Below are 12139 nucleotides of genomic sequence, written 5' to 3' on the forward strand. Positions count from 1 at the left end.
CTACAAGCAACTCTATACCAATAAAATGGACAACCTGGAAGAAATGGACAAATTCTTAGAAAGGTATAACCTTCCAAGACTGAACCAGGAAGAAATAGAAAATATGAACAGACCAATCACAAGTAATGAAATTGAAACTATGATTTAAAAATTTCCAACAAACAAAAGTCCAGGACCAGATGGCTTCACAGGTGAATTCTGTTAAACATTTAGAGAAGAGCTAACACCCATCCTTCTCAAACTCTTCAAAAAAATTGCAGAGCAAGGAAAACTCCCAAACTCATTCTATGAGGCCACCATCACCCTGATTCCAAAACCAGACTGCTAAAAAAAGAAAATTACAGACCAGTATCACTGATGAATATAGACACAAGAATCCTCAACAAAATACTAGCAAACAGAATCCAACAACACATTAAAAGGATCATACACCATGATCAAGTGGGATTTATCCCAGAGATGCAAGGATTCTTCAATATATGCAAATCAATCAATGTGATAAAACATATTAATGAATTGAAGAATAAAAACCATATGATCATCTCAATAGATGCAGAAAAAGCTTTTGACAAAATTCAACACCCATTTATGAAAAAAACTCTCCAGAAAGTGGTCATAGAGGGAACCTACCTCAACATAATAAAGGCCATATATGACAAACCCACAGCAAACATCATTCTCAGTGGTGAAGAACTGAAAGCATTTCCTCTAAGATAGGAACAAGACAAGGATGTCCACTCTCACCATTATTATTCAACATAGTTTTGGAAATCCTATCCACAGCAATCAGAGAAGGGAAAGAAATAAAAGGAATATAAATTTGAAAAGAAGTAAAACTGTCACTGTTTGCAGATGACATGATACTATACATAGAGAATCCTAGAGATGCCACCAGAAAACTACTAGAGCTAATCAATGAATTTGGTAAAGTTGCAGGATACAAAATTAATGCACAGAAATCTCTTGCATTCCTATACACTAATGATGAGCAATCTGAAAGAGAAATTAAGGAAACACTCCCATTTACCACTGCAACAAAAAGAATAAAATACCTAGGAATAAACCTACCTAGGGAGACAAAAGACCTGTATGCAGAAAACTATAAGACACTGATGAAAGAAATTAAACATGATACAGATAGGTGGAGAGATATACCATGTTCTTGGATTGGAAGAATCAATATTGTGAAAATGACTATACTACCCAAAGCAATCTACAGCTTCAGTGCAATCCCTTTCAAATTACCAATGGCAGTTTTTACAGAACTAGAACCAAAAATCTTAAAATTTGCATGGAGAGACAAACGACCCCAAATAGCCAAAGCAGTCTTGAGGGAAAAGAACAGAGCTGGAGGAATCAGACTCCCTGACTTCAGACTATACTACAGAGCTACAGCAATCAAGACAGTATGGTACTGGCAGAAAAACAGAAATATAGATCAATAGAACAGGATTCAAAGCCCAGAGATAAACCCACACACATATGGTCACCTTATCTTTGACAAAGGAGGCAAGAATATACAATGGAGAAAAGACAGCCTCTTCAGTAAGTGATGCTGGGGAAAGTGGACAGCTGCATGTAAAAGAATGAAATTAGAACACTCCCTAACACCATACACAAAAATAAAATGGATTAGAGACCTAAATATAAGACCAAACACTATAAAACTCTTAGAGGAAAACATAGGAAGAACACTCTGACATAAATCACAGCAAGATATTTTTTGATCCACCTCCTAGAGTAATGGAAATAAAAACAAAAATAAACAAATGGGACCTAATGAAACTTAAAAACTTTTGCACAGCAAAGGAAACCATAAATAAGACGAAAGGACAACCCTCGGAATGGGAGAAAATATTTGCAAATGAATGATCGGACAAAGGATTAATCTCCAAAATATATAAACAGCTCATGCAGCTCAATATTAAAAAAACAAACAATCCAACCCAAAAATGGGCAGAAGACCTAATAGATATTTCTTCATACAAGACATACAGATGACCACGAAGCACATGAAAAGCTGCTCAACATCACTAATTATTAGAGAAATGCAAGTCAAAACTACAATGAGGTATCACCTCTCACCAGTTAAAGTGGGCATCATCAGAAAATCTACAAACAACAAATGCTGGAGAGGGTGTGGAGAAAACGGAACCCTGTTGCACCGTTGGTGGGAATGTAAATTGATGCAGTCACTATGGAGAACAGTATGGAGGTTTCTTAAAGAACTAAAAATAGAACTACCATATAACCCAGCAATCCCACTACTGGACATATACCCAGTGAAAACCATAATTCAAAAAGACACATGCACCCCAATGTTCATTGCAGCACTATTTACAATAGCCAGGTCATGGAAGCAACCTAAATGCCCATTGACAGATGAATGGATAAAGAAGTTGTGGTACATATATACAATGGAATATTACTCAGCCATAAAAAGGAACGAAATTGGCTCATTTGTAGAGAGCTGGATATATCTAGAGACTGTCATACAGAGTGAAGTAAGTCAGAAAGAGAAAAACAAATATCGTATATTAACGCATACATGTGGAACCTAGAAAATGGTACAGATGAACCAGTTTGCTGGGCAGAAATAGAGACACAGATGCAGAGAACAAACATGAACACCAAGGGGGGAAAGTGGTTGGGGATGGTGGTTGTGGTGTGATGAATTTGGAGATTGGGATTGACATGTATACACTGATGTGTATAAAACGGATGACTAGTAAGAAAATAAACATTAAAAGAGAAAAAAAAGGTTGCATAGCCCAAAAAAAACTTGCATATCCAGCATTTTAACGTCACATAAAGTAAGATGAAGGTATGAAACTTTGAGTTGAATTATATTGAATACACAAGAGTTGGATTTAATATCTTTCTCTAGCTAAATATGTCACAGTAGAATTTTAAAATGAAACTAAGCTACAAAATGGAATTCAGCTCGTTGCAGTGGTCTGCTGTGTATTGTCGTAGGTCTTGAAATTTCATTTTCATGCTATGTAAACTGATAGGCATACTTAACTGGTAAAATTAAAAGGACACATCTTCACAGAAATCACTACGCTAGAAACATACCAATGCACCTCAGAATGTGATCATTTTCTATCATCATAGTGCATTTCTTGAAGCTGTACAATACATTAGGTGATAAATAGTGCCATTGTGAATAGTATACCCTAGAAGGAAATCCTTGCAGAAATTACCAAGTAAATTAGGTTTAGTTGCCAGTTAATTCAGTGTTGTATTGAATGTCACTTTACCGCCCATTCCATAGACTGAATTTTCAAGAGTGACAAAAATAAAATAATCTTATCATTCTCTAGCTCTTATGTCAGTAGTTCCTAGTTACTACTTCCAGGTATATATTGGTCACCAATCTTCAGTGTTGTGTTTCAGAGGTTAAGTTTCTAAAGTACATGATTAAATCAAAGTTTAGACACTCTATTTTATTCCATTGTGCTTGTTTACCAAAAATGTTTGTTAAATCTCTTGGTTAAATGTTAAATTTTAATTGTATATTTTTCTCTCGATGGATGGATGGATGGATAGGTGGATATACAAGGCAAGATTTAAAGAAATGTGAATACCTACCCACAGTTATTTATTTAACATTATTCGTCAATCTTCACATGATTTTGCTTTAGTACAGAAATGAGAGAAAACAGCTAAAACATACTTGGCTCCTGTGGCTACATCCTTTCCCATAGTAATTAAGACTTGAGAAACCTGAGGTTCACTTTTATTTAGTTTAATCCCCAAACTGAGAGTTACCCCCAAACTGGGATAATTGATGAAAAGATGACTGGAATGGGCAGTGCCTGAGCTCTCTCTGGAGAATCTGCTTTCCTGCGGGAAGCCTGCTGCTTTGGGGCCAGGCCTTCCTGCCTCTCCCAGGGAAGGCAGGGGAGGGGGAGGGGGGGTGGGGAGGTACGCCTCCTGCCCAGTCCTTAGGGTCCCCTGGTCCCAGGCCGTCACCATGCTCAAGGTGTTCATGGACTTTGACGTCAGAAAGTACGTCCTTGCACATTGTGGGGAAGTCTGAGAATACAGAAGTACAGATATAAAGAAAGTAAAGGGTAGCCTACAGGTGTGTGGTCTGTGTGGCTAGAGGTGTTGGGCTGGTGTTCCAAAGCACAAGGCTAGACATGTTTTGTTTTGTGTGTATTTTACATTTTCTGTTTCTATTCTAGAATTAAGGCAATTAACAAGGCCCCATACAGCTCTTCTAAAGAATCAGTTAACTGTATTAAGTGATCGTCTGCCCACCAACAATGTTCACATTTTAAGGCAGGCAGGGGTGGAGTGGGCAGGGACGTAAATTTCAGATTCCCATCTCTGCATCCTAGCATTCGTGTGTGACCTGGCCAGCTGCCCGACTCCTCAGCATCAGAAAAGAAAAATACCCAGGTCAGGCGTTCCAGAAACCTCTGGGAACTTAGAAACCTGTGGGAATGTGGATAAACTGAAACAAAGCAGGAATGACTTGGTCTGTTTTCAGCTGACGTTTCTGAGCCTCAGTTTCTTCATCTTCAGTCCTTCCCATTCCATGGCTATTTTGAGCCTCTGAGGAGCCCCTTCATGTGTATATTTTCTGACCTTATTATTGAATTCCAGTTTTCCAGGAGACAAAGTATAACTTTCCATTTTTTTTAAGTTGTTGATCATTGGATCTTTACGGATCTTAGTAAACTTTGGCAGAGGTCTTCCCTTTTGTCCTTTCCCCTCTGTAATGCGGGAGGAACCATACTTAGCTGGACTCACGTTATCTCGTCTTCTGTGAGGAGGACACTGCTGTAAAGCACTCCGGGCCCACCCATTCTGGGGAGCACTGGCTGACCTGACAGGGCTGTTCTCCTACGTTACAATCTCGTTTTTTTTTTTTTGATGCCGGCAGTTTGCACAAATGTTCCCCTTTATGTGCCACCTCACCCACAAAAAAGGGAAAAAAACCTTCCTGATCCTCTAAACAGAATTATTAATAGTAAGCCTGCACTGGATTCCAGCCTCTGTGCCTGTTTCCAGAAGCTGCCTGACTACTGATGTGTCTCCCAACAGGGAACATTCAGGAACCAGGTGTGCTCCTTGTGACATCTGTTTTCCAGGGAAACTTGTTTCAAGTTCTTAACAGAATTTTATGGAAACTCTGAACAAGGGGAAGAGGGGAGAAGTTTTGCAGGAGCATCGATACGGCCTTTCTTTCTACTCTTTGTGTGTCGTAATGGTACAGTTTAAAATTTTCGTTTTTACTTCAAAGCTCTTCTTTAAGTATGAAAGCTTAGAAAATGAAAAAATACTGAATAACTGGTTTTCTCTTCTCAGAGTGCTATTTGAAGTAACTGATCAGGTGTTAGTGGGGGAACAGTGGCAGAGGCTCTCACAGTCTTGAACATTGTGACTGAATCTAAAGGGTTTTTCTGGGACTTTTTCAGAACAAATGACCCTGCCCTTGTTTGTTGCCATGTGCCATAGACTGAAAGTTCGTGTCCCCCGCTAAATTTGTATGTTGAAACCCTAACCCCAGTGTGATGGTATTAGGAGGTGGGACCTCTGGGGGCGATTAGGTCATGAGAGCAGAGCCCTCATGAATGGGACGAGTGCTTTTATATAAAAAAAAAAAAAAAAAAAAGCTCTTGAGAACTCCCTTGCCCCTTCCCCCAGATAAGGACTCAGCAAGCAAATGGCCTGAGAACCAGGAAGCAGGTCCCTGCCTGACACCGAATCTGTTGGCTCCTTGATCTTGAACTTCCCAGACTCCAGACTGTGAGAAGTCCATTTCTGTTGCTGATAAGCCACCCAGTCTATGGAGGTTCGTTATAGCAGCCAACAGACTGAAATACCACGAAAGCAGAGGTTAGGCTTCCTTCCTCTTTCCATGATTACCAGTGACTCTTCAATGGAAGCAAAGGGAAGGGAAGGAAAGGGTAGGAAGGAAATGTCTACAAGTGCATTCTTCACGAGACACTGGGCCACATAAATGGGCCTCCTTCTGGACAGAAAACCACCTCTGGCATCTTAGGACCGACCACGGTAGGAAGCCCACCTCCACCAGCCAAACTGTGAGCCGGTGCTCTGCCCCAGGCAGTGTGGCTGTGACCTCACTACCTTTCCGGAGACAGGTAATAGGATAATGCCCTGCTATCCCACTTGAAAGGAGAACTTAATACTAGTTCATATGGGAAAATGTAATAAACATTCAGAGATGTGCATATTTCTGGTATAGAAATTACCCAGTAACTCACACTTCTAAAATGAAGACAAATAAATGTAATGTGACTAACAGGTTGGATACACTACAAAGAATATGATCACATCTCTCAGTGTTACAGAGCTTTACATTTATGCTTTATAAATGTGCCAGTTTAAAAATATAATTTTGGAAAGATGGCCCAAAATACTAATTTTGTGTGTGTGTGTGTGTGTGTGTGTGTGTGTGTGTGTGGTACGCGGGCCTCTCACTGTTGTGGCCTCCCCCGCTGTGGAGCACAGGCTCTGGACGTGCAGGCTCAGCGGCCATGGCTCACGGGCCCAGCCACTCCGCGGCATGTGGGATCCTCCCGGACCGGGGCACGAACCCGTGTCCCCTGCATCGGCAGGCAGACTCTCAACCACTGCGCCACCAGGGAAGCCCTCAAAATACTAATTTTTATAATCTATCTTAGCACGTTATCTAACAAAGAAAAACATATGCACCTATACATACACCATGTGGCAGAAGGAAATTTTCTTTTATGAGTGATTTTTTGCTTTGAAAACACAAAATATTGAAAAGTGTTGCCGATTAGCATTTTAAATAGGATATTTCAGAGACAGGCTCGTTTACATATAACATCCCCATGGATGTGGTCTTCTAAAATTAAACATGAATAAAGCACAGATATGGTACATTTGAACCCCAAGCTACTGTTTATATTGCACATGGTGTCAGACTGCAGGCTTCTTTTCTGAAGTTCAATATATTTTTGACAGAATTCCCTTTATTCTGTACATTTTCATTCACTTCTAACTTGCAGATGCCTAAAATGTAGGAAATAGAAGAAAATGGCATGTTGTTGCTGAGTGGATATCCTACAGATTTGAAACAAAAAAAGAAGAGCTTTAAAATACACTATAATTATGTAAAATGGTGTGATTTTACTTTGATCATCTAAAATAAAAATTAGAAGGTTGAAAATGAAAAAGACTCTATAATGATAATTTTCAAAGTGTGTTTTCAGGGCTTCCCTGGTGGTGCAGTGGTTGAGAGTCCGCCTGCCGATGCAGGGGACACGGGTTCGTGCCCCGGTCCGGGAAGATCCCACATGCCGCGGAGCGGCTGGGCCCGTGAGCCATGGCCGCTGAGCCTGTGCGTCCAGAGCCTGTGCTGTGCAACGGGAGAGGCCACAACAGTGAGAGGCCTGCGTACTGCCAAAAAAAACCCAAAAAAACCCAAAACAAAGTGTGTTTTCAGAGTATCAGGTTTGTGACTCAAAGTCCCCACCTCGTCCTCTCTCATAAACCGTTGCACCGCCAGTGCAGACAGCGCTGACCCTTAGTTTCATGGAAACGTTGGAGCAGTCATGCAGAGTGTTCCTGGCCTGGGTACTTCTAGTCAGCTTTGTTGTCACTTCCTTGTCTTCCTGGCAAGATAACAATCTGGCCTCGATATTCTCAATCCTTCAGCTTGTATTTGACTCCCATGCAGTGAGGACATTTTTTGGTCCATCACAAGACAGCTCATTTGTAAGGTGTTTGTTTGTTTTTGGGTTTTGGCTTTTTTTTTTTTTTTTTTTGCCGAGTTGGGTCTTTGTTGCCGTGCGCAGGCTTTCTCTAGTTGTGCCGATCAGGGGCTACGCTTCGTTGCAGTGCACGGGCTTCTCATTGTGTGGGGCTTCTCATGTTGCAGAGCATGGGCTCTAGGTACGTGGGCTTCAGTAGTTGTGGCACGCGGACTCAGTAGTTGTGGCTCACTGGCTCTAGAGCACAGGCTTGGGCTTAGTTGCTCCACAGCATGTGGGATCTTCCCGGACCAGGGCTCAAATCCTTGTCCCCTGCACTGGCAAGTGGATTTTTAACCACTGCACCACCAGGGAAGTCCCAAGACAGCTCATTTGATTAGCAGTGATTCCTAACTTGGCTTAGTGAAGAATCATTTAGGGAGCTTTGAAAAATACTGAATCTGGAGAAAAAACTCCATTGGTATGGATTTAATTATGTCCAGAGTAGAGCGTAGGAATCTACTTGAACACATCTCCAGGTTGACAAAGAGAAAATTTCAAGTGCTAGTGAGGGTGTGGAGCAGCTAGAATTCTGAGGAGTTTGGAACTGTGTAGGAGGAAGCGTAGATTGGTACAGCACATCAGCTCTTGGATCTGCCAATGCTGAACACAGCTGTACCTGTGCCCCTGCTATTGCTCATAACTACATACCTGATAGAAAGACATCCGTATCTTCACCAAAAGATGCACAAGAATGTTCATAGCAGCACCATTCACAGTAGTCAAAGAATGGAGACTGCTCAACACATTCATCAATAATAGGATAGATATGTAAAAGACAGGATGTTTTTCCTGTAGGATCCCTTACAGCAAGGCCGGCTTCACGAGTGTGTGTGATCTGTGACTCCAAAAGGGCCCTGTGCTTGGTTTAATGCTCTGCTGTCACCATTTTGTAATTCTTAATTTTTGAATAGAGGATCTGCCTTTTCATTTTGTAGGGGACCCTGCAAATTAGTTATCTGGTCCTATTATATAGTAAGTTTTACTCAATGGTGCATGAGAAAAGTCAAACATAAAATAATGTGTAACGTGTGTTTTATAAAGAAGAAAAATGAATCTACAGTGTTGGAAATCAAGATAGTGGTTCGCTTTGAGGAGGTGAGGGGATAGTGATAGAGCGGGGTCACAAGGATGTTTCTCGGGTGCTTGTGATATTTTATTTCTTGATCTGGTGAAGGTTACATGGATGGGCTTTCATTTTTAAATTTTATTAACAGAACACTTATGATATGTAAATATGTCCGTAGCTATGTCATACTTCACATGATGATTACATTTAAAAATCCTCTCTCATTGATTTCGACGTGGTACCAGACTGGGAACAACTGGTCAGGTCTAATCAGGTACAGGTTTCATTTTGATTTAGAACATTTAGCCTTTCCCTGCTCTGATGCATTTGTTCCCAACTTCCTATGGCCATTGGCATTGAGGACATTTACTCTGACACAGAGGCCGGACAGCAAAGAGTAAATGGATAATGAAGCCTTGCTCCTTGACTTCTAGAAAACACCTCAAAGTGCATGCCATTGGCTTGGTTCAGCTGCATCACTTTTGTATAAAATGAACTTACTTACCTACTCTCTTACTGAGAGCCATTCCTGTGTATGTGCAGCACATACAACTGTCTACACGGAGACATTCGATGGACATTAAAATACCTGTTTTCCCCAAATGCCATATCTGCCAATCTACTAGAAAGGTTCAAATTGTCTCCTCAGTCCCCTTGAATTAAAGCTCATATTGAAATGCAACAATGTTTTCTTGGTCATTATCAGCCTTCAGTTCTGCTTGCAATCATTCATCATGTAGGCCACTAAATGGTAAAATTCTCAGGGATGTTTCACTGCAAGGGGTCATGGGGACCGTGGTGAGGGTGTTTCAGAGCCAGGACAATCTGGAGCACAGACTGTATAACAGGAGAGTGAAGGCCCTCCAAAAGCGTCCACGCGGGAAGAGGGCAGCCGTGGGTCAGAGAGTGGGCGCCGGTGGGTTTTCTTCTGCCCCATTTGTACCACTGTGTACACTTAAACCAGAAATGAAGCTTCAGGATAGCTAAATGGCTTGAGAAAGCGTCTCTGTGCAAGTGAGAAGGTTTGGATCTACATCGGGATTCAGAAACTGAGCTATTTGCATCCTCTGTAATGGTCAATGCATACTATTAAAAAATGACCTGATCCCTCAGAAGGGGTTCTTTGGATTTCAAACTAGAATTTCTTGGTAGTCAATATAAAATATGAATACTTCTAAAAATTGTAATGAAAATATTTCAAAAATAATTGCATTTTAATAAACCATTGAAATCTTGCTTTGAATGTGAAAGATTTCAATGGTTTCCAGATGTTATTTTTGAAAAAGGAGAGCAGGATCTTTATCAGTGTTTGATGTGATCAATTATTTTATAAAACTTAAAATATTTCACAGATATTAGCCGTCCTGAAAATCAACAGTGATATGAGAGTAGAAAAATTACTAATAATAGAAAGTAAACATGAAAAATATTTTCAAAATCGTAAATGTGTTCAAGATGGACCTTGACCTAGAGCTATATTAGATGCTATGCATTTTTGAATATGAAAAGTGAAAATTATTACTTTAAATACAAAAAAAGGAAGTCAGTAATCTCAAAATCAAGGGTGGTGGTAGGTAGTTGATTGATATTAAATAATATATTGTTAAGTACTCAGAAGAACCAATATATTGATAATACTCGATATGACCTACAAGAGGGCCAAAATGTTAAACAAATTTAATTTGGCAACCTTTAAAGAAGGAAAAGCAGTACTGTAAGATATATGTGTTTAAGTACATCCTTATATTCTCTACCTCTTCGGCAGTGTTTCCCTAACTGTGAATATAAGTCTGAGGTTATACAGCTGTTGGGTAAAAGCAAAAAATCACTGGTTAACTAATTAAACCCAGTGAACACTTGGTAACATCCTACCAGAGTCCAGATGTCCCCAAGTGGGAAAGAAACTAGAGGTGGTCACAGTACCTGAGCTTTGACATCAGACAACCTCAGTTTGTATTTCATTGCCTCCACTTACTAATTATATTGGGTTGGCCAAAAAGTCCATTCGGGTTTTTCCGTAACATCTTACGGAAAAACCCAAATGAAGTTTTTGGCCAACCCAATATAACTGAGGGCAAGTTTCCCAGAGAAGTTTGGTAAATGGTGATAATAATGCCAGTGTCATTGAGTCATTAGGGCTGCAGATGAAACAGGGCAAGACCTGCTACATGTTAGTCTCTCGCCCCATCCCATTTCACAAGTGGATGTTTTTTGAGAAGGACCACGATTATTGCTCAATGCATCAAGCGGAGATCCTAGCCCTTTTTAGATAGTCAGCCAGTTGGTAGGTGCTGATGAAAACGTATTTATAAAGAAAAATAGTCTTCAAAAAAATCTTACATGTATCATTTAGATATATAAAATAATCACAAGCCTCTAGGAAATTTTAGAACCTTGGAGGAAAGAGAATGTCTAGGGCTAAGCTAATAGTAGACAAAGGGGAAATTTGAGAAAGGTTTCAAGGGACAAAGGACCTTTTCTTTTTTTTTCTTTTTTTTTTTTTTCCCACCTATAACTCTGAACCCCATTGAAATAGACATATTCCCTTCTAGTGCCCAATACAAGACATTGGACCTTTTCTGACAAGTGTCATTTTGCTTATTGCAGTGACGTCAGTTCTGTAATCAAACACCTCAGCCAGCAGACTAGTGTTTTTTTGTTGGTTTTGTTTTGTTTTGTATTACAGTTTGGAATACAAAATAATTATTTTCTTTCTAAAAAGGGGATTCCCATTTTCTCTCAGACTATCAGTGTGACTCATGCTTGGTGTAAGGCAGATACTAATTCAGGTTTGCCTTTCTCTTCCTCAGAATTTCTCAGATATGGTTAGCACTGCATTTATGACCTTATTAAGTAGAACTGGGTCTGAAAGATTAGTTCTTTGTGTGTCTTGCTCTCTCTCGTGACTGTATACGTTTCAGGCTAACATAGTTTCCAATGAGTCCACACCACAGTTTAGGCCTTGTGACATCTGATTTAGGGTTAAGCATGTTCCCAATAGGAAGACAGTTTCTGGGTATAGGAGACACCAGTTTCTACAGAGAAAGGTCCAAAACAGCAAGTCTGGGAAAGTTTCCAGAAATGAAAACTGCAAAGATTGATGGGGTGCTTGGAAAGAAGAGATAAGCAGTGAATGCAGTTGGAGTTTGGGGTGGTGGTTTTGGGGAGAAGGCACAGAATTCATTGAGAACTTGCTTTTCTTTCCTTCTGGATTTTCAGCTGATTCATTTTATCGATCACCCTTTCTAAATCTCACTGCTCTCTCACGGCTGCATTGCTAGTAGCCCATTTCCTACCTGATAACCAGCAGCAT

General features: G+C 40.2%; 1 protein-coding gene and 1 long non-coding RNA gene across 17 annotated transcripts in view; one reads left to right on the top strand and one right to left on the bottom strand.

Moving 5' to 3' along the window:
* LOC101286051 (1-acyl-sn-glycerol-3-phosphate acyltransferase delta) overlaps positions 1-12139 on the top strand; it is a 1414616-nt gene that overhangs the window by 804832 nt on the left and 597645 nt on the right. The gene's annotated exons all lie outside the window — the stretch shown is intronic.
* The window catches only part of LOC125960625 (uncharacterized), a 42402-nt gene that overhangs the window by 28904 nt on the left and 1359 nt on the right, over positions 1-12139 (bottom strand). The gene's annotated exons all lie outside the window — the stretch shown is intronic.

Source organism: Orcinus orca, chromosome 12 (genome assembly GCF_937001465.1).
Source record: "Orcinus orca chromosome 12, mOrcOrc1.1, whole genome shotgun sequence".
Lineage (NCBI taxonomy): Eukaryota > Metazoa > Chordata > Mammalia > Artiodactyla > Delphinidae > Orcinus > Orcinus orca.